Source organism: Theobroma umbraticum, unplaced genomic scaffold, assembly GCF_002168275.2.
Source record: "Theobroma umbraticum cultivar Fairchild unplaced genomic scaffold, ASM216827v3 scaffold_30.0, whole genome shotgun sequence".
In the NCBI taxonomy this organism is placed as follows: domain Eukaryota; kingdom Viridiplantae; phylum Streptophyta; class Magnoliopsida; order Malvales; family Malvaceae; genus Theobroma; species Theobroma umbraticum.
In genome coordinates, this window is record NW_018397254.1 from 12,262,392 (window position 1) to 12,270,188 (window position 7,797).

The following is a 7,797-nucleotide window of genomic DNA, read 5'->3' on the forward strand; positions in this document are numbered from 1 at the left end:
TTAACCCTTGTCGACAACTTTAAAGGAGAAAGCTTGGCAACCTTAACAATTGGATTGACATTAACAAATTTTGAAAGTACAAGAACTTGATTTACAAATTATAAAAGAGTGATTAAATTCAACACTTCTGTAAAATGTGGAGATTTAGTTCAAAATTTGACATAGAAAGACATGTTTAGTTATCAAATACAATCACAAAAGGTCGGCAACATTACAACGGTCAAAAAGTTCCTATTGTCACAGTAATTGTGTGCAAACTCATTTCTTCTTCTACTTTAATGATTCCTGTGTACTTACTAGACCATCAAATGTTTTCTTTTTCCCTTTACTTAATAATAATATTTTACTAAAGACTCTTTGTTCAAACATAAATTTAATTCCTCTCAATCATATTGCAAGATGTTAAATAAATAAAACTTCTACCATTTGATAAAACAGTGACAACCAATAAAAGTAACTTTTACCATCTAAGCTAAAAATGACAACTAATAAAAGTTAATAAACTTACATAGAACATTTTCTCTTAATTTTTAGATTTTTGTACAATCCATAGCTTTTGATTAAGGCTTCTTATTCCTGAAGAAGAATTTTTTAAAAGTTTTGGATAGATTAAAAATGAGAGAGATGAGGAATAAAAGAGGAAGAAAGAGAAAGATGGTTAATTTTGAAGAGATTTCATTTTATGTTCTTTACATAAGAATTGCATGTTTTATATACACAAAGTAGGAGAGGTGCCAACGGTCACCATAATATACAAAAACAAAATCAAGGATTTCAAAATCTCAAAATCACGTTTATTGCTGCTCAATTAGTTGCCAACGGTCTTGTGCTGAGTTTCCTATTGAGATTTTGATGTCTTCTGTCTTTGATTCATATTTGCTACGTTCGGTCTTTGATTCAATGCTATTGTGCAAGTCTTGGTAAGGTTGAGTTATTTCTACACTCTCCCTCAAACTGGTCAAGGGAAGTTTCCATAGAGCAAGTTTGATTAGTAAACTTTCAAATGTAATCTAGACAAAGATTTGTAAGAATGTTAGCAATCTAGGCAGTTGATGGAACAAACTTTGTGACAAAGGATCCCAAGGTTGCTTTTTTTCTAACAAAATGGTAGTCAATTTTGATATGTTTGGTTTTAGAATGAAAAATAGGATTGATACTCATTTGAAGAAAAGAAAGGTTGTCACGTAACAAGAAAGCTAGTTGCGATGTATTTAAGCCAAGGTTTTCAAGAATGTAAGATATCCATGTTAGTTCAACAACTGTGGAGGTTATTGCCCTATATTCTACCTTTGCTATTGATTTGGCAACAATCAACTATTGGTTTAAGCTCCAAGAGGTGCAATTATTGCCAAGGAATGTACAATATCCTGTTATAGATCGTCTTGTTAAAGGATAACTTGCCTAATTTGTATTAGAATAAACAGACAACCAGAGTAAATTAGTTGAGAATAATTTGAAACCATATGTAATTATTCCTTTAACATATTTGAGTATTCTTTTGACAAGTTGAAACTGATTTACATAAGGGAATGCATGAATTGAGATACATAATTTACACTATATGCTATGTTAGGTCTTGTCAAAGTAAGGTATTATAGTCCTCCAATAATACTTTTATAATGTTTGCTCTCTAAAAAAGCTTGTTTTGGAGTGGGTGTAATTTTAAGAGGCAAAAAGGTGGTAATAGGCTTGCAATCTATCATATCGACTTTGGCAAGTACTTTAGATGCATATCTAGCTTGATTAAGAAGAATACCTTGAGAAAATTTATGTACCTCAATATTGAGAAAGTAATGAATGTAACCAAGATCCTTCATAGAGAATTCTTTGGTTAATGCATGACTAAATTCATCAAGATAATGCAAATCACTACCAATTATAATGATGTCATCTACATATACAAGTAAATATATTGTGCAAAATTTTTCTAACAAAAAAAGAAGGGTCAGCTATGCTATAATTAAAACCAATAGAGAGAAGAAAAAGGCTGAAATGATCAAACTAGGCATGAAGAGCTTGTCTGAGGCCATATAGAGCTTTCTTAAGCTTACAGACATAATTTGTCTTCGTGTAGTCTTGAAATCTAGGAGGTTGTTCAAGGTAGATAAGTTTTGAAAGATAATCATGGAGAAAGGCATTTTTCACATCCAACTACTTGACACTTCAATTACTAGTTAAGGCAATGATGAGTATGATATGAATCGTGGCAAGTTTGACAACTGAGGATAAGGTCTCTGCAAAGTCTAGGCCTTGTTCTTGAGAATATCCTATTAGTAACAAGTAGAGTTTTCAATCTTTTTTAAGAAACCATCTGCCTTGAGCTTAGTTTTGTAAACCCACTTGCAGCCAATAACATTCATGACTGTAGTTCTTGGAACAAGGTTTCAAGTGTCATTCTCATGAAGTGCAGTAAGTTTTTCCTTCATTGCTTGTAACCATCCTTGGTGTTGAAGAGTTGTTTTTAAGGTTTTAGGTTTTGTGAGTATTTGTTTTAAGAGTGCATAAGCTAGGGATGCATATTTAGGATTTGGTTTAACAATACCACTTTTACATCTTATGGCTATTGTGTTGGATTGAGATTGAGGTAGAGATAAAGGTGTAGAGCCTTGTATATGTTGAGTTAGGTGACTTTTTTTGCTTCTTGCAATTATGTGATGATTGTTAACTTAACATGTAGGTGAGGAAAGGGAATCAGTGTTTAGTGTAGTGATTCTTAATAGAGTTGGAGATTTAGGAGCTAGTAAATTAGATTAGATTCCTCTAAAGGTTTTACATAATCGGTAAGAAATATCATTATGTATTGTTGTGAATTTTTAGGAATTGAATCATTCTTAGGTCAAGGGCTTATGATTTCAAGAATGGTAGTAGGTAGAGGATTTAGACTTGGTGAGGGTTTTGATTCAGCAATACTTGAAAGAAGTTTTTGGAACCGTTTGAGACATGCAGTTGACAAAACTTTGGTTACACAAAATGATTGGTCATCAAAGATCACATGACAAGAGATATACATATGCCTTGATAGTGGATGATAGCATTTATATCCTTCATATACTTCACTATAACTAAGAAACACACAAGGTAGAGATCTTGGATCCAACTTTGTTTTGGCATAATGTCGGAGGTATGGAAAACATTTGCAGCCAAAAATTCTAAGATAAGAATAGTCAGGTTACTTTCCAAGCAACATTTGATAAGAACTCTTACATTATAGAACCTACAAAGGTTTTCTATTGATCAGCCACACAACTATTTCAAATGCTTCATTCCAAAACGGATTAGGAATACTGCCATTAAACATCATTGTAAGACTCAATTTAGTAATATTTCTATGCTTTCTTTCTACCATACCATTCGGTTCAGATGTATCTATGCAAGACATTTGATGCTTAATTCCATGATTAAATAAGAAGGCATTGAATTTTGTGGCTTTAAACTCTCCTCTACCATCTAAATGGAAAATTTTGATAGCCTTGTCAAACTAATTCTATATATATTTATGAAACTTAATAAAACATTGCAGAAAGTCAAATGCTTTAATGGAAAATACCAAGTAAATCTTGTGCATTCATTTATAAAAATAACATAATATTGAAAAGCTTGATAAGAAAAAATAGTTGCTTTGCCCCATAAATTAAAATGAATAATAGAAATTGGCTTTTTGTAGAAATCATCATTAATTAGAAAATAAAGTTTACATGATTTTTCCATTTGACAACTATTGCATGTATGTGTACTATTGCAATTATTCATATTAGAAACAAGATTTTGTTTCTTTAAAGTTTTAATTACAGGCATTTGAGGATGCCCTAATCATGCATGCCATGTTATATCTGAAGCAACATGGAATCTATTGAGAAGAAAGTTGTTGGATTTTTGAGTTGCAATATGTACAATCCACCATATCTAGATCCTATTGCTATGACTTGCTTTGTCTCCTTGTCCTTTTATCACAAAATCGTTAAATGAGAATTTAAAATATATGGATAATCAGTAGTTTGTTGGCTAACAAAAAGTAAATTTTTCTTTATCTTTATCACAAACAAAACATTATTTAATTTTACATTAGAAGGACTAGTATTAATAGATACAAAACCAATATGTGAGATATCTAAAGCATGTCCATTTACTACCATTATTTTGTCTGGTCCTCTATATGCAATAACATTATCTAGCTCATTAGGACGGACAATTATGTGGGAGGATGTGCCAATGTTTAGGTGCTAAGCTTCATCTTAAAAATCTAAAATAGTGAATGCTGCCAACGCATGTAAAGCTTGGGAAGACATGTCAGCTTAGTAAAATTGATTAAATCTCGGCCAATAATTCAATACAATGTGTCTTGGGTTGTGACAAATTTGGCAAACTACTTAACTATTTTGATTCTTTTTAAAGAAAAACTTGTTATCAGATGATATAATAGGCTTTGCACCTAAGATGCCATCTTTTATACCACTATGATTTGTCTGAGGAAAACCTCAACCTTGTGATGAAAGGCAAATTGTTTGAACTTGTTATTATAGTTCCTTTGGCCCCCTCTTGCTCGATAATGAAAGTGTTGACTGAAAAAAGCCATGTTTTAGTTCAATGAACTAAAACTTTCGGAATTATTGCTTACTTTCATTGTTTCATGTCCTTGTATTAAAGGTACAAGTTCTCCAAATGATGGAATTAGGACTTTCATCATCGTAGTAACAAAAGATTCATATCTAGAATCAAAACTGTTAGCTTTAAAATTATTATAGTTTTGATTATGATACAATGATCAAATTTGCTTAAACATTATTTGAGTGATCCTTGACAGGTTCTTGAAATAATTTAACAACTATACATTTATTCTTACATAGTTACAAGCTTGACTTTTGAAGTTATTAAACTATATCTATAAGCTTGTATGACTTAGGAGTATGAGTGTTTATGATTCTCATTCATTAAAATCTAATTTAAATATTAAAGGAAAATATATATGCACTAATAAGAGGGAGTTTTAAATATTTTTTTAATGATGATAAAAAAAGGGAGAAGGAAGACTTAGTTAAATAGAGCTTGATAAGTCTTTATGTTTAATTTATGTGTGATGTTTAGTTATGGTTTTGTAGAATATTATGTGCTAATTATTATGGATACTCAATATATCTTGCTTAGCTATTATGGATATTATAAGTATTTTATTGTAAATCTTTAAAGAAAACTAAATGCATTAACTAAGGAGGAGCAATCCTCATTATGCCTAAAGATTTCAAGCATTCACCTTAAACATAGACATTGAACTTTTAATCTAAGATTGTTTGTAATCATTAAAAATAAGAAAGAGAGAATGTTGACTCCATGTGTTTTTTATGATAACAAAACATTCACCTTCATTGGTGTTTAAGTATATTATTTAAGTGTGTTGGAGAAAATTTAAATTCATTAATATATTTGATTTTTAAAAGTAAGTCAAGATACTTGTTGAGTTATAAGATGGGTTAATTGGTTAAATAAGCAAAGAAGAAAAAGTTTTAACGAAAACAAGTTAGTCTTAATCGATTAACACATATCCTGTATCAATTAAATCAATTCTGAGTGCTACATTAGGACAAACAGAAAGGTCTTAACTAGTTAACACAAGGTTTAATCAATTAAGTAGTTGCTGAATGCAAAATAAAAGCCTTTTAATCAGTTAAAGAAAAAGAGTTAACTGGTTAAAAGTCCAAGTTAAAGTGTCAAGAAACTATAAAATTCAAATTCAAAATATTGATGACCGTCTAAGGCGCCAAACCAAGAGATTTAAAGTTGAAAAATTCTTAATTGGTTAGAGTCCATTTTAGTCAATTAAGGATGAATGGAGAGAAGCTTCAATTAGTGAAATAAAGCATTAATCGGTTGAAAGGAGGTTAGCTAAAAATAATGCTTGAAGGTATTTGAAAATAAAAAGTTATTAATCAGTTAAAGTTGCCATTAATAGGTTAACACAAAAAAATAGTGTGTAATTCAGAGAAGTCTTAATTGGTTAAAGCCTGCCTTTAATCGGTTAATAAAGCACTGTTTACATATTTGAATTTAAACACAAAAGGACAAAATAACGATAAAAAATGACTAGTTTCTATCTTCAACGGCCAAAAGTGATTATTCAAGTATTAAAAGCCTCTTCAACAATCAAAACTCATAGAAAAAAGCTATCCAAAGTGATTTTGAGTTTAAAAGACTAAAGACATTCTCTTTACACTTTTATTTCACTCTTATCTTTTGTAAAAGTGTTGAACTTAACTTTGTACATCTTAGATCAACTAGGTGATCAATTGTATTTCATTTTTTCTTCATTTCTTGATTGATTAGAGTGTGCAAGGTACTTTAAAAGGCTTACTAAGCTTAAGAAAGTTTAAGGATTGTTGTAAGAGTTTAAAACTTAAGTTAAAAGCTCACCTTATAAAAACTTGATAAAAGCTGTTAATTTTATTGATTTTAATGAAGTTAGATTGAAAATCTTTAATTAAGAAGATCAAGATAATACATGTAAGTTAAGTGAACCGAACCACTATAATTATTGTATTTTATCCACTTCTCTTAACCTTCCTTTTACTTGGTGTCTTTCAACCTTAACGAGTTTTAAACTTTTCATTTCAAAATTGTTTAATAGTTTTTCAAATTTAAGAGTTCCCTTTAAAATATTTTAGTATTATTCACCTTCCCTCTATCATTTTTTTTGAGACCAACAAAGGCCTCTAAGTAATTGAAAGGTTTTGATTTGCTCACTTACAGGTTTGCCAATGGCAGCAAGGTCATCGGAAATGCTCTTGAATTTCCTAATATATTCAGATATTGATAAGTTATCCTTTTGATGAGTCTGAAGAGTTTGTAAAAGATAAAACTTTCTCTCAAATGTATCATAATATGGAAGCAACATATATATGACATTAAATAAATTTGATCGAATGGAATAGAAAAAAAAACTTGTTACGTGTCATCACAAAATGTAGTGATAATAAAAATGAAAATACAAATTTCATACAGAATATTTTAAAAAAAATAAAAATACTAGTATGTTATAGAAAAGGCCATGTAAAGTGACATAATTTTTTTCATATACACTGTACATTGATTGTTAAGAAAATTGATGAAAGATAACAAGTATTTTTATCTTCCATAGATGATATGCGAGTAGTTTAGGAATGTTAGTCTCTTTCAGCACATGATGACTGATATCTACGTACTTGTTCAGCAAATAAAATTTGAGCATTGGGCATTCAAATTACTTGAGCTCAATGGTGTATAGCCAATCTCTGTTCTGTTTGTCCAAAATCAGTTTTTTGTGTTTTTGCAGTACAAATTCAACGCGCCCAAAAGGCGCGTTACGGCATGCGCATTGTCTTTCTTCTTCTGCTGCCCCCCATTTCCATTCATTTCCCGTGGAAATGCGGACCAAACAGCTCGTAGACCAAAGTATCATGTAGTTAATCTTCATACTCACCCAGACTGAAATTGGATAGCATAAATTTAAATAAGATGTGGATTCCTCCAGAGATTGACCTTTTCAATTTCATTCTATGGTAGGATATATTCTGAATTACGCTTCTAGGGGCGTGGACAAGGTCCTGATGTATGTATATCAAGGTATTGATAAGAATACTGAATCAGATTCTTTAACCACCTCCTCGTTATTATATGAGGATGCTATTGATTTGCAACTCCTTGACAGACCACTCTTTAGGGCATCATATTTTGGCAAGATCATCAAGAATTGATGACAAAAGGACTTGATGGTATCTTAATCTTAGACAATAAGACAGCGACTTTAGATTGCTAATTGACGAGCTTGAA